Source organism: Odocoileus virginianus, chromosome 4 (genome assembly GCF_023699985.2).
Source record: "Odocoileus virginianus isolate 20LAN1187 ecotype Illinois chromosome 4, Ovbor_1.2, whole genome shotgun sequence".
NCBI lineage: Eukaryota > Metazoa > Chordata > Mammalia > Artiodactyla > Cervidae > Odocoileus > Odocoileus virginianus.
This window is the reverse complement of record NC_069677.1, coordinates 86,143,947-86,170,727: the sequence shown is the minus strand read 5'-3', so window position 1 is coordinate 86,170,727 and position 26,781 is coordinate 86,143,947. Positions and strand designations below refer to the sequence as shown.

Sequence of the window (26,781 nt, the reverse complement as noted above, 5' to 3'; positions counted from 1 at the left end):
GACTCAGATCTTTTTTCTCATTTTAAGCATTTTTGAAACGGAGTTGTGGCTTCTAATATATGGCACATCATAGTTTAATTAAATTCTTTTTCTTTCTCAGTGATACTTTGCCTTAACAATTTATAAGTTTTGTCAAAATATGATTTTTCATATGAAACTTTGTAGGATGATCATTCAGTAATTTTCTCAGTAATATTATTGAGCATCCATTTTATATCTGTTATTTATTGACTTTATATGTATTGTATTCACTACATATATTTTAATTACATTATATTCAAAACTCCTACTTGTAATGCATAATGCAGATCTTTCCCCTTTATGATACATTAACACACTGATATTAGTCAGGCCTAATACCATGAATTTAAAAATCCATTATTGCTTAGGCCCAGTAGTTCTTAATTCTGGCTGCATTTAGAATTACCTGCAGAACTCTCTAAACTATAACTAGCCAAACAACATTTCTCAGAGATCTTATCTAACTGCTCTAAGGGTGAAGCCCACACAATAGGAGCTTGTAAAAGCTTCCAAAGCTTTTAAATTCTAACGTGCAGGCTGGGCTGAGAATTTCTTCCTTAAGTCAGATGCTTTTGAGATTATATACATTTTTTAATAGTTGAGAAATATTAGGTATTTTGTTTAATAGTAAACAACTCATTTCTTATAACTATCATAATTATGAATGCCAAGAAACTTGAATTTTAAAGCAATAATGGACAATGCTACAGCCATGATATTTAAGAAAAATTCATTCCTAGAGATATCATCATTTAGGATATCATTAAATAATGTACAACTTGCATTTGATTCTTACACACTGACTAACACAGTATTATTTGGAGTGAATACCACAATGAGATCAGGAATGCTGAGTAAGTGTAAAACAGTAGCTATAAAATTTTTACAAGACGTCACAGTAATATATCTTTAATACACCATAACCCTCTCAAGGAATTTCTACCAACTAAGGAAAAAAATATCTTAAGATATCATTTCCTTGGAATACTCTTTTTCTTGACTGAGAATGAACTCTGCTAATTCCAGGACCGACTCTGAAGCATACTACCGGGAAGGCATAACTGCTCTTGACCTTCTGGCTGATGCAGTAGTAGAATGTGATACTCCATCAGGCCACAGCCGAGATGAGAACTGTGTTTCATGGGAGACTGCTTAGAGAAGAAAGGACCGAGTTCATTTCTGGGCCCTGTTGCTGTGTCTGGCTCTGTGCAACTCCATGGACAGTAGCACATAAGGCTTCCCTGCCCTTCATCATCTCCTGGAGTTTGTTCAAATTCATGTCCATTGAGTCAGTGATGCCATCTAAACCATCTCATCCTCTGCCACACCCTTCTCATTTTGCCCTCAGTCTTTCCCAGCATCAGGGTCTTTTCCAATGAGGCCACCTCAGGTGGCCAAACTATTGGAACCTCAGCCTCAGCATCAGTCCCTCCAATGAATAGTCAGGATTGATTTCCTTTAGGATTGACTGGTTTGATCTCCTTGCTGTCCAAGGGACTCTCAAGAGTCTTCTCCAGCACCACAATTCGAAAACATCAATTCTTCGGTGCTCAGACCTCTTTATGGTCCAGCTCTCACATCTGTACATGGCTACTGGAAAAATCATAGCTTTGATTATATGGACCCTCATCGGCAAAGTGACCTCTCTGCTTCTTAATGTGTTGTCTAGGTTTGGCATAGTTCTCCTTCCAGGAAGCAGGGGTCTTTTAATTTCATAGCTGCAGTCGCCATCAACAGTGATTTTGAAACCCAGGAAAATAAAATCTGTCACTGTTTCCATTTTTTCTGGACCCTACCAATTGCTTGCTTTATAATCTTGTACAAATTACCAAACTCATCAAATCTCTTGTTCCCTAATATGTAAACCTAGGGTAATAACACCAACTTCAGTTTTTGCAGATATTAGAATAACAGATTAGAATAGCAATTACTATTGTTCACGGTGGTTTCTTCTTAACTGCTTTTAGCTCATGGCAGTAAGTCAAAAGATGATGTTTTCCACAACAGTCAAGCAGCATAATACCATTAACCCCTTCCAGCCCACTTCATCCAGCCTCTGGGAACTGAGATCCATGTCTAAATAATATCTTAGCCTCTTTGGGTTTCCTTAGATTCAATCAGTAACTGGGGATTTTTAATTCACAGTATTCTTTTTTCCTATCCTTGAATGTAGGGAGAATCATGGGTCCATGAACTGGCTGCTGGTAAGAAAGATAAGTCTCCAATGATCAAAGTGACCTTGTGGGTTTGGGACAGGAGAGCTGTGTCCATGTCTCTGCCATAGAAACTATGGAACAGAAGAGTGAGAAAGAGGTCTTCAGGTAGGAAATTTGGGAGGTGTGGATCTGTTCCCTAAAGCCCACAACTTCTGGTTTAGTTTCACCCAGCCCCTATTGTCCCAGATTCCATCCAGCACGCCTTTGATTGCAACCCACCCTGGATCAGAGGGTGGCGGCCACATCCCAAGAGTCTTGCTTATGTTCCAGTTGGATTTTAAATTCTTTCTACCCTTGTGACCCAGCTGGTAAAGAATCTGCCTGCAATGCGGGAGACCTGGGTTTGATCCCTGGGTTGGGAAGATCCCCTGGAGAAGGGAAAGGCTACCCACTCCAGTATTCTGGCCTGGAGAATTCCATGGACTGTATAGTTCATGGGGACACAAAGAGTTGGACAAGACTGAGCAACTTCACTTTCACTTTCTACCACGCACACTAGTGAATCTCAATCATGCTTTTCACTTTTGTGAAATAGAAATGTGATATGGCCAGAAGTTCCCCTTAATAGTGTATTTTAATGCCCTGCAGGCATGTCATGTGAAACCCATACCTTTCCTCAGTTTTCATTTTGCTAATATAAAATGGGCTGATACACTTAATGCAAACAGGAGCTAAACTTAGGTGAAATCTTTCAGGCCTCAGTAAACCATTGTTCGTCCCTCCACTTGTAAAAAACTCTTTATTGAAGTATAGTTGATTTAAGAAGTTGTGTTTGGTTTCAGGTACAGCAAAGTGAATCAGTTACACATGTACATATTTATATACCCACTCTTTTTTTAGATTATTTTCCCATATAGATTATTACAGAGCGTTGAGCAGTGTTCCCTGTGCTAGGCAATAGGTCCTTATTAGTTACTGATTTTATATACAGCAGTATGTATGTGTCACCTTTGTTCCTTCTTTAAGGCAAGGAAAGACATTTCCGGCGGGAGTAGGTCATCGCCAGTGGCGAGCCCCCTGTCACTCAGATGGGGTGATCCCTGGGGCTGCTCCTTCCCGGTATCAGCTGGGTCACCTCGGGTCACTCACTTAACCTCTCTGAGTTTGCTTTTTCATCATTAAGTGGGATCTAATAACACCCTCTGCATGGAGTTTTGTGAGGATTAAAGGATCGGATGTAAATGGACTCACTGGCACAGCCCTGGCAATTATCATCCAAATGTAAGGCGGCCTCTGTTTGCAACCTGAGAGCTAATATCAAGAAGGACCCGCAATTTGCTGTCGAAAGCTAATTGAATCTTTTGAAAGGTAAGAAAACATGTAAACAAAATCAGAGCTAACAGTGGAACACATCTCTCTCCTGGGAAACAATTCCTTCAGAGCCTGTCGTTGGGCAGTGGGCAGCCGTTATTATCCCATGGCCCCGAGGCCTCACGGGGCTGCCCAGGCCAGGGGCTGCAAGGCTGGCTCCCACCCCGACCTCAGGTTACCCCCAGGCCAAGAAGCCGGCATGGGGACGCGCCCTCCAGCCCACCCCATGTTTCATTTCGTTCGTCTGCCCCCTGATTTCTGTTAGAACCAGTGTTTGATTCCTGGATCTGGGGCTGAGTGCTAACTTGCAATAAATAGACTAGAAAGGGGGAACTTTGCAGCCAAGCCAAGGCAAACACCACTCTGAAAACCTATCCTGAGTTGCCCTGAGGTGTTTCCAAAAGCAAAGCAAACATTAGCTCTGAACAGCATGCTCTAATTCTCCGCCTGGGGTGGGGGCAAGGGGACCAGCAGGGGAAGACAGGTACACTCTGTTTGCGGCTGGGCTCAGCAGTGCCCATAGGTCACTCCGAAGACCCTCCAGAGTCTCCTCCTGGGCCCCTGATTTTGTGAGAATGTCACTCGACCTCAGGAGAACACCCTGGCTCTTGAAAGCAATAGGTCACCTAGGAAGCAATGAATCACTTTTCGATTTGCCGAGCTGGCTCTGTGAGCTGTAATAAGTCTCCTGTTTATCTTCAGCTCTGCTAGAACATCTAGAATCAGTATGTATCATCCACGTGTCTGGATCCGTGACTCTCAACTTTACCACGCCTAAGAATCACCAGGACAGGAGCCAGCAATGACATCAGCGCTCAGTTCCCCAGACTCACCTCCTAAAATTCTGAATCAGCAGGTCTTGGTCAGGGGCCTGGAATTTCCCTCTTAACAAGCGACCCTGCAGGCTCTGAAACAGGCAGACCTAAGGCCCACCTTTAGAAACTCTAAACACATCCCATAAAACAATTAAAGTCTAATCCCCCATCCTGTTGTGTTAACATCCCAAACTGACTCAACCCCTAAGAAGTAATTCTCCGTGGCAACCCAGGCTCATAAAGCAAAATGGCTCCATGCGTGCAAGTTCTAAGTGAAAACTGATAGAGCCTTCTGGGGTCCTGGGTCGTGCCGGGGGACTGAAGCACAGATGGGTCATGATCTTGGCCTTCAGAAAGCCCAAAGTCTAGCTGGGGAGATGGCTCATCACCGAAACACCATCAAACTAGAGAGGCCATGAGCAGTTCAGGGAAGGAGCGACTTCCGGCATCGGTCCCGGAACCGGAAACATAGGGTATGGGAGGGGCTGAGACAGTTCAGGAAGGCAGCAGGGAACCCCGTTCAATGGAGCAAACCTGGGCTGAGGCTCCATCACCTGAGGGACAGAAACTGTATGAGGAGGAGGTGGATGGGCCCTGCCGGCGGCAGGAGGAAGTGGGGAGAAACAGGAGAGCAGCCTGACCAGGGTCGGGAGGGCTAGAGAAGGGTGAGGCCTGGGAGATGGGGTGACTGGCAGCCACATCGGCAGTAGGGAGATGCAGGTGAGGAGACAGCTTCAAAATCCGGGTGTGGGAGTTTAGACTTGGTTAAACAGGTGTCTCAGAATCCACCTGCCAATGTAGGAGACTTGGGTTCGATCCCTGGATCAGAAAGAGGCTCCCCCTTGGAGAAGGAAATGACAAACCACTCCAGTATTCTTGCCTGGAAAAATCCCATGGACAGAGGAGGCTGGTGGGCTATAGTCCCTGGGGATCACAGAGTTGGACACGATCTAGCAACTGAACAACAGCAACCAACAGGTAAAAGACAAATGGATTTCTTAGAGCATAATATGAGAAGAAGGGCTTCTTCTGGAACAGAAAGGAAAGCTGCTAGGACAGGCAGGGTCAGAGAGCCAGTGGACTGTGAGGCTGGGAGCACCTATGGGTTAACTCTGAGGGATCCCAGGGGTCAAGTTCCATGGATTTCAGTGTCCATGGAGGATGGAGGTGCACTGGGTTGAACGGTGAGCTCAGGAAGACAGTAGGGAAGGCCATTCAGTGGAACATGCGTTGCTCCCAAATTCATATACTCCCTAGGCTCTCAGAATGTGACCTTATCTGGAAAGAGGGCCACTGCAGACATAACCAGCTGCGTTAAGATGAGGTCACACTTAGTAAAGGGACTTTTCATCATTCTGACTGGTGTCCTTCTCAGCGGAGAAAAGACACAGAGGCTGGAGTGCAGGCCACCAGCAGAAGCTAGAGAGACGCACGGAGACAGACTCTCCTTCAGAACCCACAGGAAGGGACCAGCCCTACCCACACCTTGATTTTGGACTTCCAGCCTCCTGAATGGTGAGCGGATGCATTTCTGTTGTCAGCCGGCCCGCTTGTTCTTATTTGTCAGGCAGCTCTGAGAAACGAATACAGGGGCTTTGGGGAAGAAAAGAAGCTGAAGACAGGTCTCTGGGGAGTGAAGGATGGCCAGGCGATGGCCCAGGGTCAGCTGAGACCAGGCTGGAGCCCTGGGGAGCCCAGAGTCACTGCCTCTCCTTGCCTCAGCATCCCTGGAAGACAAGGGGCTGTGTTTTCAGAGGAGGAAGTGGGCAGACAGCAGCCATCCCGCTCTGCACTCCGGCGTTATCTTCTGCTGCCCTCTTCCACATGGCTTCTAAACAGTTATCACCGTGGCCACATGCTTAGACAAGATTTCTGAGCCACCTCCAGAAATTAAAGGCTCTTTCTGGTTATGAAGTGTGTACCAAATGATTAAGACCGGGCCTTGTTTTCCCATGTAGGCACTGCGTCATTTCAAAGAGAAAACACAATGGCCCCCCTTTCCTCACAAGATTATAGTCCTGGACTTCCCCTATAAAATCAGAATTGGAGAAGGCTGAAGGCAGAATGGCCCCATTCACACGAAAACTCTACGGCTGAGTTCCCATTGAGTTAAGGGCTTCACGGGCCTCCCCAAACCAGTGTGTTATGTCGCTTACTTCTCGAGGCTTGCCATCCTCGGGGTCATCTCTCGCGCCGTCCGTTTGTAAAATTTCCTACAAGCAGCCACACAAAGGCTGCTCTTCTGTTAGATCAGGGTGGCTTACATGCCCAGAGATGATGCAAAGTGGGGGAAAAAAGTGCCTTATCCAGGAGGATGGACTGCAAAAACACACCTTTGTCCGGGTGGCTGGCTTGCAAAAAAGTGTCCCTGCTGAGCCACGTAGAGGAAAATGACCTCCTGGAGCAGAGACGCAGCTCAGCTGCCTGAGCCCTGGTTGGAATTCAGCTCCCCCAAGGCCCGCGTTTGCACAGGACTGACGCTGCCCAGACAGACACTGCCAACTAGATCCCAGGGCAGGACCCAGGCTCATTTTATCATCTCTTTATGGAGCTAAAAGACCCTGTTAGGGGGCCGCTCTCATCTTTCAGGGGCTGCCAGATACTTACAGCCGATTCCCGTGTGTGCGCCTTTCCCTGGGTAGTTGGGAGGAAGGCTTTGCTCTCTGTCTTATCCATTTTCACATTTCCATCACCAAAAACAGCTCCCAGTCATCACACATCCTCCCAAGGTGTCTGTTGAACATAAGTGCCATGTATCCAATTCAACAACTCGATGGACATGGACTTGAGTGAACTCTGGGAGATGGTGGAGGACAGGGAAGCCTGGCATGCTGCGGTCCGTGGAGTCGCAGAGCTGGACAGGACTGAGCGCCTGAACATCCAGTTCAAGACTGGAAACCTCTTCTCTTGCTCAGTGAACCTGCTGCCAAGAGACCCAGGGCGAGCTGTGAAATGACCAAACTTCAAAGATTTAGCACAAATCATCTGAAAGTCCTGACCTAAGCCCAGGACTTTAAATGCTGCTGACAGTATTTTCCCCATCAGTTGTTCTATTGGTCTTTAATAGCTAAATCCAGACAAGAGATGTAAAATAAAGGGAGAAGGAAAGGTCAAATTTTAACCCTCCAGCACTGGAGAAAAGGCACCATCACCACTACCATCATCATCATCATCACCATCATTATTTTACTTTTTTCCTTCTCTCTTCTCTCTCTGCTCACACTTCTCCCAGCTCACAAAGGCATCCTACCTCTCCCGTCAACAATGTCACTTTCCACCATCACCACCAGTGGCTGAGACTAAGATTGACCGCCACAAAGAACCATCACTTCCACCCAATTCCTGCAAAACTACCCCGACAGCAGCAAAGGAAATTAAACCAAAGCCTTGGCGAGGCTGCCCCAGTCATCGCTGCTCTGGAATAACATCCAAGCTGCCGCCAGCAGACCTGAAGCGCAGCTTGTAACTCAGCCTTTGGAGGGTGGATCGTGCAGGTGTCTCGAGGTGGTTGGGACCCCGGTGGGGCCGGTTAAGGTGACAGGTGTGACCTGCAAGGTGGAACAATGTCTCAGTGACACAGTGCTGAAATAAGGAGTGATTTCTCAGCCTCCTTCTGGCTTTCCTGAGCTTAGGTCAGGCCTTTAAGATGATTTGTGTGAAACTTTTGAAGTTTGGTAATTTCACAGCTTGCTCTGGACCTGCTTGAGTTTGCTGAAAGATAAAGAGTTATTGGAGCTGTGAAATACCAATTTGAAGGGAAGAGGAAAGAAAACAGACTCGGAGCTGCTGCACGTTGGAAAGCTAAGAAAATCTGTGTTCTCTGCCATCCCTTTTCCTTCCTTCTCGGTGGGGTGGGAGGGAGCCCTGATGGCCTGGAGTCGGGTGGGGGGCATTTGTTTTTCAGGCTCCAGGTCAGATGGTTTAAACCAGGAAGGGAGAGCGAGGCATGCTCAGGGAGGTGCCCTGTGACCTCTTGTGCCCCCAAGTCACCACGTGGTCAAAATCTGAATTAATTTGCCCTCAGGGGGAAGATTTCTAACTCTACCTAGATTGAGTGCAATCCTTCTGAAAGCTCGATTTCTATAAAGTTGTGTATTTTAGCTTTCTAGGACAATGGTAACAAAGCACCACAAATTAGGTGATTTAAAACAACTGAAACGTATTGTCCCATAGTTTTGGAGGCTGGAAAGTCCAGAATTAAGAGGTCAGCAGGGGCATGCTCTCTCTGAAGTCTCTAGGACAGGGGTCCTCAACCTCTGGGATCTAATGCCTGATGATCTGAGGTGATGCTGATGTAATTATATAGAATTTATAATAGAAATAAAGTGCACAATAAATGTAACACACTTGAGTCACCCTGAAACTATCCCCCTACCCTGGTCCGTGGAAAAATTATCTTCCATGAAACTGGTGAAAAGTGAAAGTGTTAGTTGCTTAGTCGTGTCTGACTCTTTGTGACCCCATGGACTGTAGCCCACCAGGCTCCTCTGTCCATGGACTTCTCCAGGCAAGAATACTGGAGTGGATAGCCATTCTCTTCTCCAGGGTATCTTCCTGACCCAGGGATTGAACCCGTGTCTCCTGCATTGCAAGTCTATTCTTTACCATCTGAGCCACCTTGGAAGCCCCATAAAACCGGTCCCTGGTGCCAAAAAGGTTGGGGACCACTGCTCTAGAGGAGAGTCCCTCCCTGCCTCTTCTCGATTCTGGTCATGGCCAATGATCTGTAGCGTCCTTTGGCTTATGACAGCATCACTCCAATCTCTTCCTGTCTTCACATGATTTCCCTCTGGGTGTCCTCTCTCTGAATGTATCTAAGATGACAGTTATCTTGGATTGGGGCCCACTGATAAGACCTCTTTTAACCCTGGTCACTTCTTTAAAGACCCAATCTCCAAATACAGTCATGTTCTGAGGTGCTGGGAGTTAGGACTTCAACTTAGCAATCTTTGGAGGGACACTGTTCAGTCATAACCATTATCCTTCCAGGCCAAGGTGGTGAGAACTCAGACTCACCTCCCCCATTCAGGTGTGCTGGGGCCGTGAACCTTCCATAGTTCTCTTCCACGCGAGACTGTCTCCCATGGGCATGAGAGGGGAGTAATTTGTCGTTAATACTATCTCTGGTTGAAACAATCACCTTCAGTGGACACAGGCTTCTTCAGGGAATATTTGCTGATAGATTTCAACTCTCATCAGTGCTATTCCCTCCTTCCCACCCTCATACCCAAGGCAGCAGCTGGTGCACAGAGAAACTCATGGTCCCTGTGGGAAAATGACAGTCTCCTGGTCTTGTCCTGACCCTGCATGGGCCCCTCTGCCATGCAGCTGTGCTGGCCGGCCTTTTGGACTTCCCCCTGATGTCGCTGCTAAAGATTAGGGACCGAAGGTCTGTGCTTGGGGGCTGTCATGTGTGACCAGGTCACCATGGAGATCCCCTAGGTCTGGTGGGATTTCTGCTTCATCCCTGGCCAAACTGGGTCCCTCACAGCCACTGGCTCCCAGCAGACCCTTGGTTACCTGCTGTACTGATGTGGGGCACCCAAGAGAATCCCTGGGTCCCTTCCACGCTGCAGAGGAGTTGAAGGAGCCCAGGAATCCTGGTCCAGCACGTTTACCGCATCTTCCTGCCACCACACTGGGCTCCCCAGCACCCACGTACCTCTGTACTGGGATCGGGGCACGCCCTCCAAGGTTCCAAACAGGGAGCAGAGGAAAAGCCCATCTTCCTTGGGCTCCCACCCAGAACCTTCATTTTGTGGTGAGTTGGGGCAACCCGTGTGACCCCTGGCTTCCCCTTCCTCAGCTTCCCTCCTCATCCACCCCTGTCCCTCGTGGCAGAAACTCGTGAGTGATCTGGATTATAAGAACCTTAGGAATCAAATCTCTGAGTCTGAATCTTTATATGGGACTATGAGCTAAAGGGGGCTTCCCAGGTGGCACTAGTGGCAAAGAGTCCTCCTGCCAGTTCAGGAGATGCAGGAGACATGGGTTGGATCCCTGGGTTGGGCAGATCTGCTGGAGAAAGAAATGGCAACCCACTCCAGTATTCTTGCCTGGGGAAATCCTATGGACAGAGGAGCCTCGTGGGCTCCAGTCCGTGGGGCCTCCAAGAGTCGGACACAATTGAGCACACAAGAGCGCACACACAGGACCTAAAGGAATTTTGAAAATTATCTCTTGCCAATACTTGGCCTTCAAGAACACTGTCTTGCTGGAGACATAACCTATATTAGCTGTCGGAAGCCAAAACCTAGTCCTTCCTGCTACTTCTCCATGTTCTGCCTCCTCAGGAAGCCAGAAGGACTTCTCTACTCACCATCTCCCAACTCAGCTGGGACTTTTAGGGGACCCCACCTGTCCATGGAGGTGACCCTGGGGGTCACTCTGAGGTTGTCTTCTCAATCCTTGAGCCCAGAAGAGTCTCTCTCTCTTTTCCAGTGAGAGGAAAACAAACCAAAACGGGAGGAAAAAAAAAATCTAGATCAACATATTATTTCAAAGTCCATTCTGCCCTACTCCTGGACCTATACTCCTGACTTAGGGGCCGAGAATTTGACCACATTGTTGTGGCTGTTGTTTAGTCACTAAGTTGTGTTTGACTCTTTTGTGGCCCTATGGACTGTAGCCTGCCAGGTTCCTCTGTCCATGGGGATTCTCCAGGCAAGAAAACAGGAGCGGGTTGCTATTTCCTTTTCCAGAGGATCTTCCCAACCCAGAGATCGGACCCGTGTCTCTTGCTTGGCAGGCAGATTCTTTGCCACTGAATCACCTGGGAAGCCCTTTGGCCACGTTCTTGATCCTAATATGCCCCATCTGTCCCAACCTATGCAGCTCCCAGCCAGAAAGGGGGCTGCCTGAGTTTCCATAATAACTCATCACAAACTTGGAAGCTTAAAACAACAGAATGTTATCCTTTCCCAGTTCTAGAAGCCAGAAGTCCAAAATCAAGATGTCAGCAGGGCGGTCCTCCCCGAAGGCTCTGAGGGCTGTAGGGGAGAATCCATCCAGCCTCTTCCAGCCTCTGCCGGCTTCTGGCATCCTTTGGCTTCCCTTGGCTTGTAGGTGCATCATCCCAACCACTCCGCCTTCATATCGTTTTCTCTTCTGTGTGTCTCTTCTCTTCCTGTGAGGAAAACAGCCATTCGATTTAGGGTTCACTCCAATCTAGTATCAGTTCAGTTCAGTCACTCAGTCATGTCTGTCTCTTTGCGATCCCATGAACCGCAGCACACCAGGCCTCCCTGTCCATCACCAACTCCCGGAGTTCACCCAAACCCATGTCCATTGAGTCGGTGATGCCATCCAAGCATCCCATCCTCTGTCGTCCCCTTCTCCTCCTGCCCTAAATCTTTCCCAGCATCAGGGTCTTTTCAAATGAGTCAGCTCTTCACATCAGGTGGCCAAAGTATTGGAGTTTCAGCTTAAACATCAGTCCTTCCAATGAACACCCAGGACTGATCTCCTTTAGGACCAATCTCATCTTACCAATCTAGTGTGACCTTCACTAATTAAATCTACAAAGACTGTTTCCCAATAAGGTCACGTCTGAGGTTCTTAGGGCTTCCCTGATCGCTCAGTTGGTAAAAACTTTGCAGGAGACCAGGGTTTGATCCCTGGGTCGGGAAGATCCCCTGGAGAAGGAAATGGCAACCCACTCCAGTATTCTTGCCTGGGTAACCCCATGGACAGAGGAGCCTGGCGGGCTACAGTACATGGGGTCGCAAAAGAGTTGGACAAGACTGAGTGACTAAACCACCACTACCTGAGGTTCTCAGTAGATGTGAGTTTGGGGCTTCTAGGTTAATGTTTCCTAACATTGTTCTTTTTAAAAATATTTATTTAGCTGTGTCACATCTTTAGTTGCGGCATGCAGGATCTTTCACTGTGGTGTGCAGGCTTCTCTCTAGTTGTGGTGCATGGACTCAGCAGTTGTTGTGGGCTTGCTTCTCGAGTTGCAGCGCTCAGACTTACTTGTCCCCAAACAGATGGGATCTTAGTTCCCCAACCAGGAATTAAACCTGTGTCCCCTGCATTGCAAGGCAGATTCTCAACCGCTGGATCACCAGGGAAGTCCCCGTAATATCGTTTTTACTCCTGTGATAAAACCCCAAGCCCAGAATGAGAGCCTGGGAAGGGAGTGGTGCCTTCTCCTCCTCACTCGTCCTCCCAAACATGCCATATTTACTTGAACCCAGTATATGTTTTCATAACAGCCTGACATGTCCCTTCAGAAGTCAGAGCTCCTGTGAAAATACTGGCCTTTCGCACTTGCTTTGGGTTCACCTCCCCTTCCTTCTGAAACAGCCCTCCTCCTCCCCCTGGTCTTTTATAACCATTTGCTTATTTGTTTATACTCCTTCTCTTTCCAAAAAGGACTTCAGGCAGATGGTTTTTATTACTGGGCTAAATGAACACAGCGAGATCTTGTAGCAAACACAGTCTCCTCTGCAAAAATAAATTTCCATGAAACCAACATCAAAAATCCCCCAAGCACTTAGAAATGGAAAAAAAAAAAACCCTCATTTTAAGTTGACCTTGGGCTCCCTTTCTTTATTTTCGTGGTCTCTCTGTAACAGTACATTCTCCGCTGTTCTGCCTTCGCAAGCTTTGAGCTCATGGTCCTGGGTTCTGGTGATCCTCTTTACAGGAGAGGCCTCTGGCTGCAAAGGGAGATTCTGGATCATGGAACACCATGGAGAGCAGTGGAAGTGACTTGTTTCAGAGTGTGAGCCTTAGAGAGGAGACTGTGAGGGGGGACCCTGGTTCACAGACTGGAAATGTGCCCTGCGGTCCCCATGTGGCCCTGTCAATTTGCTGGGATCAAGGCTTGGGGAGGCCATTGACCAGTGTCTGGGACTGAAAGTGGTGAAGGGCATTCAGCCTCCTCATTTCACCTGATGGAAGGAAGCTCTTTCTCTGGTTCAAAGTTGTTCTCCTTTTTACCTTATTTTTGATATTTTAAGTATTTCTTTTTGGCTGTGCTGGGTGTTAGTTGCTGTGTAGGCTTTTCTCTAGCTGTCGTGAGCGGGGGCTATTCTTCCTTGCACTGAGTGGGCTTCTCATTGCAGTGGCTTCTCTTGTGGTGGAGCATGGGCTCTAGGGCACGCAGACGTGCGGGCTTCATTAGTTATGGTTCAAGGGCTCAGTAGTTGTGGCTCTCAGGTTCAAGAGCACAGGTTCAGTCATTGTGGTGCGTGGGCTTAGTTGCTCGGAGGCATGTGGGATCTTCCCAGACCAGACATCGAACCTGTGTCTCCTGCATTGGCAGGCGGATTTGTTCTTTAACCCCTGAGCCACCAGGGAAGTCCTCCTTTTAACCTTATTTACAGAGGATTGGAAATATTTTTCTTTGCTGCTGCCAAAATTGACTTTAAGAAAAAGTGTGGGTCTGTGTGTTTGCATGAATGTGCGCGCTGCTGTGCTCAGTCGTGTCCGCCTCTTTGCGACCCCATGAACTATAGTCCACCAGGCTCCTCTGTCCATGGGGATTCTCCAGGCAAGAGTACTGCAGTGGGTTGCCATGCCCTTCTCCAGGGGATCTTCCCAACCCAGGGATTGAACCCAGGGCTCCCGCGTTGCAGGCAGATTCTTTACCATGTGAGCCACCGGGGAAGCCCTTGAAGGCCAGTGTGTGTCCGTGTGTCCATTGTGTGTGCATGTGTATAAACAAGAGAGGATGGGGCAGGAAGCAGAGATGGAGGGCAGTGTGAACAAGCATCTTCCCAGATGATCGGGGTCAATATTCAGGTTCCTCTCCCTTTTGAAAAGGCCCTGATAGTATCTGAACACATCTCAGGAGCCTCTGACTCTCATCCGTGTGCTGCCTGGGTAAATTCATGGCAACCAAGGTATTTTGAAGACGTTTCAAGTGAGACCCTCTCCAAGTCATCCTGATCTGTTAGCTGTAATGGACGTAAGCTAGCCTCCAGGGTGGAGGAAAGACTTTTCACAAAACTGTGTTGAGACCCACGCTTGTTCATTCAGCAAATCTTGGCTGTGGGCTTGGGGCTTGCTTGCAGAGTGCCACCTTGAGCCCAGCTGCTCATAACCAGTGGCTTTTCTAATAGCTAGAGGGAGGGTTGGCAACACCGGGCTGGCAGCTTGTGCAGGAGAGAACTGCGGGCTTAGATCAGGAGCCTGGCTCTTTCTCTGATCGGCTGTGAGGGCGGGACAAGATGCCTGGCGATGATAGCAGCTGCCTCTCAGAGGTGTCTGCGTGACTCAGTAACAGTCTGTGCGAGAGCCCTTAGTAAATGACAAGGCGCGAGGCACCCCCGAGGTGAGACACCTGGCGTCATGGGACTTTATTGTGAGTCAAGGGGTACAATTAGGAGGAGTCCAGGGTGGCCGGATAGGCAGGTGGATGGCCTCGCAGCCTTCTCCAGCGCCACCTGATGCTACCCGCCCGCAGAAGCCTGCAGTCGGCTTCACCACTCCACACCGCCTCCCCATGCGATGCCAGGCCTGCCTACTCAGGCAGAGTGGCATAACCACGGTGAGCCCACGAGGAAGGAAGCATTTGCTGCAGAAAATCCCCTGAGAGTGAGTGGTTCATCCTGCCAGGTGGCCAGGATCTGGATTTGGCATTAGTTTGTCAGAAGTAGCTAGAAGAGGGACGCTGCTGAATCCAGCGTGACTGACTGCTTTGGTGGTGGTTTAGTTGCTAAGTTGTGACCAACTCTGGCAACCCTATGGACTGTAGCCCGCCAGGCTCCTCTGTCCATGGAATTCTCCAGGCAAGAATACTAGAGTGCATTGCCCTTTCCTTCTTCGGGGGGTCTTCCCAACCCAGGGGTCAAACCCAGGCCTCCTGCATTGCAGGTAGATTCTTTACTGACTGTGCTACTAGGACCTTATAAGGTAGCTGAATCATACAACAGTGACCTCTTGTGACTGGATTATTTCACTTAGCCTAATGCCTTCATGGTTCATCCACGTGGTAGCATATATCAGAATTCCATTCCTTTTTAACGCTAAGAAACATTCCATTGTTTGGAGAGCCCACTCTTTGATTATCCATTTACCCATCTATGAGCATCTGGGTTATTGTGAATAGCCACCTCTTGGCTATTGTGAATAGCAAACATTTGCTGTTGTTGTTCAGTTGTTAGGTTGGGTGCTACCCTTTTCAACCTCATAGACCACAGCACGACAGGTTTCCTTGTCCCTCACTATCTCCCGGAGCTTGCTTAAACTCATGCCCATTGAGTCCTTGATGCTATCTAACCATCTCATCTCCTGTCACCCCCTTTTCCTCCCGCCTTCAATCTTTCCCAGCATCAGGATCTATTTCAATGAGTTGGCACTTCTCATCAGGTGGCCAAAGTATTGGAACTTCAACATCAGTCCTTTCAATGAATATTCAGGGTTGATTTCCTTTAGGATTGACTGGTTTGATCTCAAGGGACTCTCAAGAGTCTTCTCCAGCACCACAGTTCAAATGCCTCAATTCTTCAGCACTCAGCCTTCTTCATGGTCCAGCTCTCATTTCTGTACAGGACTACCAAGAAATCCATAGCTTTGATTATACAGATTTTTGTACAGATTTCTGCTGAGAACCCACATTCCTTTCTTTCAACCTTTTTATAGTTTAAGATGTAATTTTTTGTTGTCACTGATCAGATGATCCCTGGCTTCTCAGCTGGAAAATTACTGGTATCTATTTCATCCAAAAGGTTAAATCTTACTGTGTCCGAAGCACAAAAGAGCAATTAGCAAACACAGGATTATGTTGAAATGTCTGTTGCTGATGCTGTCGTCCACTCAGGTATGCACCTGGGCTGGTCCTAGCTTCTCATCCCAGCTAAGCCAACGGCAGGCAGGAAAGGAGTCCGTTCCGCCAAGATGGGTCTGCCCTGGATAACAGCATCATCAGTGCTGGGATCCCAAAGGTCCCAGCCCCCAAACCAGCACTTAGCCTGCGGGCACCCGCCACAGCCCTCTCCGCAAAGGGATGACAAAACCTCTCCTTCAGCGATCTCTGCACTGGACATCATCCATCCATCATCCCATCCAACTGCATCCTCACCAACCGTGAGCTCAGGTTCTTTCAACCAAAGCTGGGGACTCCCTTTCCAAGACTGACCTGTGCTCTCCAGTTACCTGTAAGCAGAGAAGAATCCCCCTGTCCTTCACCGTGTGACCCCTCAGAAGGCCTCAGAAGAGGGAGCTGCCTTGAGCTTTGCTCTCTGGACCTCCCTGGACACAGCCCCTGCAACCCCAGACAGAGGGTCAGGAACAGCCCAAGGCCCAGCCGGTCAGTTCCTACGCAAACAGGTTGATAGTTTGAAAGAAAGCGAGGGCTCTGTGCTCTCAGTACAGCCCATGGTCTATGAGATGCAAAGCTGGCTAGGGACTGAGCTCCACCCACAGCCACCTGATCCCAGCAGAGATGGAGGCAGAGCTGAGTCAAATACAAATGCACCTGTCAGTGCGGATGGCTTGGTGATGCTCAGCTGAGCGGGCTCTAGCAGGGGTTTGAGGAGAGCTTGCGGCTTCCAGCTAACTTTGGACAAGTCACCCACACCCTTGTCTCTTAGTATCTGCAGGTAGCTGCTCCAACCTCCTCCCCCCGAGCCCAAATCTGAGGATGCTCAAGTCTTTTGTATAAAACAACATAGTATTTGCGTATATAACTTATGCACATCCTCCCATACACTTTAAAGCATCTCAAGTTCCTTATAATACCTAATATAATATAAATAGCTGACAGGTCAGTCAGTACAGTTCAGTCGCTCCGTCGTGTCCAACTCTTTGCAACCCCATGGACTGAAGCATTCCAGGCTTCCCTGTCCATCACCACTCCCAAAGTTTGTTCAAACTCATGTCCATCAAGTCGGTGATGCCATCCAACCATCTCATCCTCTGTGTCCCCTTCTCCGCCTGCCTTCAATCCTTCCCAGTATCAGGGTCTTTTCAAATGAGTCAACTCTTTGCATGAGGTGGCCAAAGTATTGGAGTTTCAGCTTCAGCATCAGTCCTTCCAATGAATATTCAGAACTGATTTCCTTTAGGACTGACTTATTTGATATCCTTGCAGTCCAAGGGACTCTCAAGAGTCTTCTCCAACACCACAGTTCAAAAGCATCAATTTTTCGGCACTCAGTTTTCTTAATAGCCCAACTTTCACATCCATACATGACCACTGGAAAAACCATAGCCTTGTCTAGATGCACCTTTGTTGGCAAAGTAATGTCTCTGGTTTTTAATATGCTATCTAGGTTAGTCGTAACTTTTCTTCCAAGGAGCAAGTGTCTTTTAATTTTATGGCTGCAGTCACCATCTGCAGTGATTTTGGAGCCCAAGAAATTAAAGTCTGTCACTGTTTCCATTGTTTCCCCGTATATTTGCCATGAAGTGATGGGACCAGATGCCATGATCTTCGTGTTTTGAATGTTGAGTTTTAAGCCAACTTTTTCACTCTCCTCTTTCACTTTCATCAAGAGGCTCTTTAGTTCTTCTTCACTTTCTGCCATAAGAGTGGTGTCATCTGCATGTCTGAGGTTATTGATATTTCTCCTGGCAATCTTGATTCCATCTTGTGCTTCATCCAGCCCAGCATTTCACATGATGTACTCTTTGTATAAGTTAAATAAGCAGGGTGACAATATATAGCCTTGACATACTCCTTTCCCAACTTGGAAATTGTTCCAGTCCATTGTTCCATGTCCAGTCCCAACTATTGCTTCTTGACCTGCATACACATTTCTCAGGAAGCAGGTCAGGTGGTCTGGTATTCCCATCTCTTGAAGAATTTTCCACAGTTTGTTGTGATCCACACAATCAAAGGCTTTGGCATAGTGAATACAGCAGAAGTAGATATGTTTTTCTGGAACTCTCTGGTTTTTTCGATGACCCAACGGATGTTGGCAATTTGACCTCTGGTTCCTCTGCCTTTTCTAAATCCAACTTGCACATCTGGAAATTCACGGTTCACATACTGTTGAAATGGCTTGGAGAATTTTGAGTATTACTTTGCTAGCATATGAGATGAGTGCAATTGTGCAATAGTTTGAACATTCTTTGGCATTGGAATGAAAACTGACCTTTCCCAGTCCTGTGCCCACTTCTGAGTTCCAAATTTGCTGGCATATTGAGTGCAGCACTTTATCAGCATCATCTTTAGGATTTCAAATAGCTCAACTGAAATTCCATCACCTCCACTGGCTTTGGTTGTAGTGAGCTTCCTAAGGCCCACTTGACTTCACATTCCAGGATGTCTAGCTCTAGGTGGGTTATCATACCACCGTGGTTATCTGGGTCATGAAGATCTTTTTTGTATAGTTCTGTGTATTCTTGCCACCTCTTCTTAGTATCTTCTGCTTCTGTTAGGTCCATACCATTCTGTCCTTTATTGTACCCATCTTTGCAATGAAATGTTCCCTTGGTATCTCTAATTTTCTTGAAGAGATCTCTAATCTTTCCCATTCTACTCTTTTCCTCTGTTGCTTTGCATTGATCACTGAGGAAGGCATTCTTATCTCTCCTTGCTATTCTGTGGAACTCTGCATTCAAGTGGATATATCTTTCCTTTTCTCCTTTGCCTTTAGTGTCTTCTTTTCTCAGCTACTTGTAAGTCCTCCTCAGACAACCATTTTGCCTTTTTGCACTTCTTTTTCTTGGGGATGGTCTTGATTCCTGCCTCCTGTACAGTGTCATGAACCTCTGTCCATAGTTCTTCAGGCACTCTGTCTATCAGATTTAATCCCTTGAATCTATTTGTCACTTCCACTGTATAATCATAAGGGATTTGATTTAGGTCATACCTGAATGGTCTAATGGTTTTCTCTACTTTCTTCAATTTAAGTCTGAATTTGGCAATAAGGAATTCATGATCTGAGCCACAGTCAGCTCCCAGTCTTGTTTTTATCCATTGTATAGAGCTTCTCCATCTTTGACTTCAAAGATTACCCCACATCCATGGGCAAAGGAGAAGCCCCAGCAAGACAGTAGCAGGGGTGAAATCGCATTTAGAATCAAACCCCATCCCCACCAGAGATGCTCAGAGGGCTCAAACAAGATCTTGTGCACACCAGGAGACTCCACAGAGACTGAGCCAGACCTGCCTTTCAATGTTGGTGTCTCCCGCGGAGGTGTGGTCAGCAGTGGACACCGCAGGGGCAGGGGCTCTGGGTGCAGCAGACCTGGGCATGGCATAAGCCCTCTTGGAGGAGGGCACCATTAACCCCACCATAGAGCCGCCAGAACTTACACAGGGCTGGGGAAACAGACTCTGGGAGGGCACAAACAAAACCTTGTGCACACCAGGACCCAGGAGAAAGGAGCAGTGACCCCACAAGAGACTGACCCAGACTTGCCCATGTCCAGGAGTCTCCAGTGGAGGCATGGGTAGGCAGTGGCCTGCTGCAGGGTCGGGGGCACTGAGGGTGGCAATCCATGCATGGGACCTTTTGAAAGAGGTCACCATTATCTTCATTACCTCCACCATAGTTTGGCCTCAGGTCAAAGGACAGGGAGGGAACATAGCCCCACCCATCAACAGAAAATTGGATTAAAGATTTACTGAGCATGACCCTGCCCATGAGGACAAGACCCAGTTTCCCCCACAGTCAGTCTGTCCCACCAGGAAGCTTCAATAAGCCTTTTATCCTTATCCATCAGAGGGCAGACAGAATGAAAGCCACAATCACAGGAGACTAATCAAACTGATCACATGGACCACAGCCTTGTCTAACTCAATGAAACTATGAGCCATGCCATTTAGGGCCACCCAAGACGGCTGGGTCATGGTGGAGAGGTCTGACAAAATGTGGTCCACTGGAGAAGGGAATGGCAAACCACTTCAGAATTCTTACCTTGAGAATTCGATGAACAGTATGAAAAGGTAAAATGGTATGACACTGAAAGATGAACTCCCCAGGTCGGTAGGTGCCCGATATGCTACTGGAGATCAATGGAGAAATAACTCCAGAAAGAATGAAGAGATGGAGCCAAAGCAAAAACAATACCCAGCTGTGGATGTGACTGGTGATGGAAGCAAAGTCCGATGCTGTAAAGAGCAATATTACACAGGAACCTGGAATGTTAGGTCCATGAATAAAGGTCAATTGGAAGTGGTCAAACAAGAGATGGGAAGAGTGAATGTTGTCATTTTAGGAATCAGTGAACTAAAATGGACTGGAATGGGTGAATTTAACTCAGATGACCATTATATCTACTACTGTGGGCAAGACTCCCTTAGAAGAAATGGAGTAGGCATTACAATCAACAAAAGAGTCTGAAATGCAGTTCTTGGGTGCAATCTCAAAAATAACAGAATGATCTCTGTTTGTTTCTAAGGCAAACCATTCAATATCACAGTAATCCAAGTCTATGCCCCAACCAGTAATGCAGAAAAAGCTGAAGTTGAACGGTTCTATGAAGACCTACAAGACCTTCTAGAACAAACACCAAAAAAAAAAAAAAAAAAAAATGTCCTTTTCATTATAAGGGACTGGAAGGCAAAATAGGAAGTCAAGAGATACCTGGAGTAACAGGCAAATTTGGCCTTGGAGTACAAAATGAAGCAGGGCAAAGGCTAACAGACTTTTGCTGAGAGGACCCACTGGTCATGACAAATACCTCTTCCAACAACACAAGTAGCTGACAGCATGTGGCAAACTCAAGTTTTGCATTTTGGAACTTCCTAGAAAAAAAATTCTTTTTAATTTTTATTTTTCATAACCCTCCATGCCTTTTTATTTTTATTTTTTTTCCATTTATTTTTATTAGTTGGAGGCTAATTACTTTACAATATTGTAGTGGTTTTTGTCATACATTGACATGAATCAACCGTGGATTTACATGTGTTCCCCATCCCGATCCCCTCTCCCGCCTCCCTCCCCATCCCATCCCTCTGGGTCTTCCCAGTGCACCAGCCCTGAGCACTTGTCTCATGCATCCCACCTGGGCTGGTGATCTGTTTCACCCTTGATAGTATACTTGTTTCAGTGCTATTCTCTCAGAACATCCCACCCTTGCCTTCTCCCACAGAGTCTAAAAGTCTGTTCTGTACATCTGTGTCTCTTTTTCTGTTTTGCATATAGAGTTATTGTTACCATCTTTTTAAATTCCATATATATGCATTAGTATACTGTATTGGTCTTTCTCTTTCTGGCTTACTTCACTCTGTATAATGGGCTCCAGTTTCATCCATCTCATTAGAACTGATTCAAATGAATTCTTTTTAATGGCTGAGTAATATTCCATGGTGTATATGTACCACAGCTTCCTTATCCATTCATCTGCTGTTGGGCATCTAGGTTGCTTCCATGTCCTGGCTATTATAAACAGTGCTGCGATGAACATTGGGGTGCACGTGTCTCTTTCAGATCTGGTTTCCTCGGTGTGTATGCCCAGCAGTGGGATTGCTGGGTTATATGGCAGTTCTATTTCCAGTTTTTTAAGGAATCTCCACACTGTTCTCCATAGTGGCTGTACTAGTGTGCATTCCCACCAACAGTGTAAGAGGGTTCCCTTTTCTCCACACCCTCTCCAGCATTTATTGCTTGTAGACTGTTGGACAGCAGCCATTCTGACTGGTGTGTAATGGTACCTCATTGAGGTTTTGATTTGCATTTCTCTGATAATGAGTGATGTTGAGCATCTTTTCATGTGTTTGTTAGCCATCTGTATGTCTTCTTTGGAGAAATGTCTGTTTAGATCTTTGCCCCATTTTTTGATTGGGTCATTTATTTTTTCTGGAATTGAGCTGCAGGAGTTGCTTGTATATTTTTGAGATTAATCCTTTGTCTGTTTCTTCATTTGCTATTATTTTCTCCCATTCTGAAGGCTGTCTTTTCACCTTGCTTATAGTTTCCTTTGTTGTTGCAAAAGCTTTTAAGTTTAATTATGTCCCATTTGTTTATTTTTGCTTTTATTTCCAATATTCTGGGAGGTGTATCATAGAGGATCTTGCTGTGATTTATGTCGGAGAGTGTTTTGCCTATGTTCTCCTCTAGGAGTTTTATAGTTTCTGGTCTTACATTTAGATCTTTAACCCATTTTTAGTTTATTTTTGTGTATGGTTTTAGAAAGTGTTCTGGTTTCATTCTTTTACAAGTGGTTGACCAGTTTTCCCAGCACCACTTGTTAAAGAGGTTGTCTTTTTTCCATTGTATATTCCTTGCCTCCTTTGTCAAAGATAAGGTGTTCGTAGGTATATGGATTTATCTCTGGGCTTTCTATTTTGTTCCATTGATCTATATTAGAAAATTTTTTTCGCATATTTTTTGACTCATGGTTGATTGAATCTGTGAATGCCAAACCCATGGATACCCAGTGCTGACTATGTGGCTATATGAGCTCAGATGCTGAGGTCAATCTGCCTGCATTCAAATGTGACCTTGAACAGGTTATTTAACTTCTCAGAGCCTCCATTTCCCCATCCCCATAAAATTAGGGGAAGGGCTAATACTATACCTGAAGCATCAGGCTGTTTTTAGGATAAAATTATTGAATATATGTGATGTGCTTAAAATAATAAGTAGCCCACAATGAGTTCAGTATCATTGTTATTATTAATACCAGGAAAGTCAGAGTTCTGCAAAGTTAACATGAAACCACTCAGAAAGGATTTCATGGAAGTGTTGTGCGTCTGGCAGGATTTACTGCCAATGAATTGACCAAGGTCAAATTTTACAGTGGCCTCTATCCCAGCAAGATAGCTGAGTCCACTCAAAGGGGACCCAAAGTATTATAGTAACTGAAAGTCATAACATTCTTTTTACTTATCCATTTATTCTACCAACTTCTACCAACTTCCTAATGTATGTTAGTCCCTAGCCTGGATATATGAGGAATCATAAAATAAATCAAGCTTCAACGACCAGTCTAGATAGAATAAAGATTATCTATTCACCTACCTATGGACTTCCCTGATGGCTCAGTGGTAAAGAATCTGCCTGCCACTGCAGGAGACACGGGTTCCATCCCTGGGTCAGGAAGATCCCCTGGAGAAGGAAATGGCCCCCTTCTCCAGTACTCTTATCTGGGAAATCCTGTGGACAGAGGAGTCCGGCAGAATACAGTTCACAGGATCACAAGGAGTCAGACAAGACTTAGCAGCTAAACAACAACAACATTTATCACTTAACTACCCATCCGTCATCTATCTGTCCATCCATTCATCCATCATCCATCCATTTAATCCAAAATATCTACTGGTTTCTATCATATCCATAAGGACAGAGGTTGCCCTAACTCAATGGAATGACTGCCTATACGTGTGTGCTCAGTCGTGTCTGACTCTTTGAGACCCCATGGACTGTAGCCTGTGCCAGGCTCCTCTGTCCATGGGATTCTCCAGGCAGGAATACTGGAGTGAGTTGTCATTTCCTCCTCCAGGGGATCTTCCTGAGCCAGGGATCAAACCCTCATCTGTCTCTGGCATCTCCTGAATTAGCAAGCAGATTCTTTATCACTATGCCACCTGGGAAGCCCTAATGGAGTGATTGGAGGTGTTAAAAAAAAGTGCTCACCACTCTCCTTTCCCAAATCCTCCTGTACACCCTGATTGGTGCTTGAAATTTCACTACTAAATCTTTATCCATTAGACTTAAAAATACCTCCTGGGAGGGACAATATGTTAAACCACTATTAGTCATTTACACCTTAGAGTTTAAAAAAATCTAAGGGCAGATCTGGATGGCAGTGAGGAGGAGTGATGATGAGGATCCTGGGTGGGAGAGGAGGGCTGGAGCCCCACGCCTAGTTCAGTTCAGTTCAGTTGCTAGTTGTGTCCCACTCTTTACGATCCCATGGACTGCAGCACAACAGACCTCCCTGTCCATCACCAACTCCTGGAGCTTACTCAAACTTATGTCCATCAAGTCAGTGATGCCATCCAACCATCTCATCCTCTGTCATCCCCTTCTCTTCCCACCTTCAATCTTTCCCAGCATCAAGGTCTTTTCAAATGAGTCAGCTCTTCACATCAGGTGGACAAAGTATTGGAGTTTCAGCTTCAACATCAGTCCTTCCAATGAATATTCAGGACTGATTTCCTTTAGAATGGACTGGTGGGATCTCCTTGCAGTCCACGGGACTCTCAAGAGTCTTCTCCAACACCACAGTTCAAAAACATCAGTTCTTTGGCGCTCAGTTTTCTTGATAGCCCAATTCTAACATCCATACATGACCACTGGAAAAACCATAGCCTTGACTAGACAAACCTTTGTTGGCAAAGTAATATCTCTGGTTTTTAATATGCTGTCTAGGTTGGTCATAATTTTCCTTCCAAGGAGTAAGTGTCTTTCAGTTTCATGGCTGCAGTCACCATCTGCAGTGATTTTGGAGCCCCCACCCCAAAATAAAGTCAGCCACTGTTTCCACTGTTTCCCCATCAAGCTTTCCCAAGCCTGGCTTCCTTGCCTAATGGTCACTGGTGCAGCGGCTGTGTGTGCCGGTGACCCCCATAGTCCGAGGATGACGCAGCGGTGTCTGTCTTCCCATCAAGCTCACACATGCTGTAATTCAAGAAATATTCAACAAATGAAAATAGGATCGATACTCTTACACTTGGATTGAGTCACAGAGAGTCCCTCTGACTTTGCCCTCTGGCCCTTTTATCCACCAGCAGCCACAGACCAGGGCTGCGGGCCTGGGAGCTTTCACTCTTAAGCCCAGAATAGGACTGACTTGTTCCAGAGGAAAATCAAGTTTTTATAGAAGTCTGCAAAACATTAACGTTGTGTCCACTTCTTTCATTACTGAATGCAGTGTTCTCAAAAACGTCATGATATTTTATCACAATTAGAGGCTGTCTCTCTCTGCAGGACTGCCTAAGATTCGACCATCAAGATTCTACCAACAGAGTCAAGAAATCAAAGGTAGTTGTGAATGAAATGTATCACATAGAGCCGAATCATCCCAGAGGCAGAATTACAAAAATAATTTCAAAGATGTTCCCAGCATAATATTATAAATAAGATGGGTGCATTTTTTAGTGTATAAAATATAGTGAGTTATCTCTAAATATTAATAGAAGAGGATCAGGGCTTATGAATGACCCTGAACTAAAGATGATCTTGTTTGGGACAGTTATGTCTGGAGAAGAGACAAAAATAAATAAATAAAGCAAGCTATGTGGATGTGGGTTGTGAATCCTCCATCAGTGATAACTCACAGACACTTCTGAACCCCTGCTCCAGACCCCAGACACAAGATGCTCCCATCCTTGCCTTCCCAGTCCTGTTGCCAGGGATACAGGGCAGGCTCGGGTCCATGCCCAGGCCATTCACCCACACCTGAGTTCCTTCACCGTGTCTCTTCCTAAGCACCAGCCAGAGTCAGGCAGGTTGATGAGCGCTGGGGAAAGAACTCAGGAGCCTAATCACTGCTCTTGGAACTTCAATGATGATATTAATGAGGCAGGGACAGATGTGTGTGACAAGTTAGTTGTGACGAGGGGTTCTCAGCCCATTCTGAATCCCAGCACAGCCCAGTTCCCTCAGCCAACCTCTCCTGCAGTCCTAACTTGCAGAAGAACCATCTGGGGACTGTTACTGATTATATTGAACCCATTGGGTTCTCCAGTCATGCTTGAACGCCCTTCAAAGGTCATTTCTTGGTGAGATCACTCATCTCCAACTCATCACCAACCATCCCTTTATCTGCCCTGTGCCTACAACACACACACACCCCACCAACATCCCTGAACCACCCATGTCTGCAAATATAGCCAGAAAAAACAAAGCAAGAATCAGTTGCATGTTGATCAAAACTCACTGACAGGTGCCCAGCAGCCCCCAGCAGCCCGCTGGTTGAGAAACTCCGTGTTGCTCAACAGAACAAAAGTCCAAAGCAACAAGGCAATGGCCAGGTCATTGGCTTATAGCAGGCTGGGTGGTCAGGGCAGCAGGACAGTATCCATGCGGGTCTCAGTCATTGGCAGGAATTGCACAGTCCCCTTTGGGGTGATGAATAAAGATGCAGAGAAGTGAGGATGCAGAGAGCGGGCAGGTGGGTCAGTCTGGACTGTGGATAACCTTTGACGCCCAGCAGGGTGGTCCAGGCTTTGTCCAGCCCCAGAGAGTCACCAGAGAGTGTTTTAGGGAGGAGATGATGATGCCCTGATATATCGGGCATTTATTTGAAAGGGCAGAGATGGCATTTCTGGTTGGTCCTGAAAGTCTGCCTTGGCCCAGAGGCCTCCTCCGTGCACAGGGCAGTTAACCGTCCAACCAAATGACATGTGTGCCCACGTAGGCTTGTCCCAAAGGACACAGTAATTGTCTAGCTGCCAGCTGCTCAGATGTCCTGGCCTTGAAGCTGCCAGTCGGTGACCGAGGGAGGCAGGAGGGTGGCAGGGTCCAGTGGAGTCCGTGGGTCAGGCCACCTGGGGCCTGGCCAGTTCCCACAGCCGCTGGGGACCCGGCAAGGCAGCTGGGACTGCAAGGACGCTGTATGTGAGTGTG

General features: G+C 46.7%; 1 protein-coding gene across 11 annotated transcripts in view; it reads left to right on the top strand.

The window, feature by feature from the left end:
• Positions 1-26,781, top strand: part of CLDN14 (claudin 14) — an 82,141-nt gene that overhangs the window by 35,205 nt on the left and 20,155 nt on the right. Inside the window, exons 5-7 of one of the 11 annotated variants that reach the window (XR_011487424.1) lie at positions 2,195-2,342; positions 3,390-3,545; positions 5,739-6,273. The exons of 3 other annotated variants lie outside the window; for them this stretch is intronic. The gene's annotated coding sequence lies outside the window, so the exon portion shown is untranslated. Of the gene's footprint in view, positions 1-1,047; positions 1,817-2,194; positions 3,546-5,738; positions 6,274-25,886; positions 26,773-26,781 lie in introns of those variants that run through there. 7 more of the 11 variants (XR_011487423.1, XR_011487422.1, XR_011487421.1 and 4 more) reach the window with 7 other exon arrangements.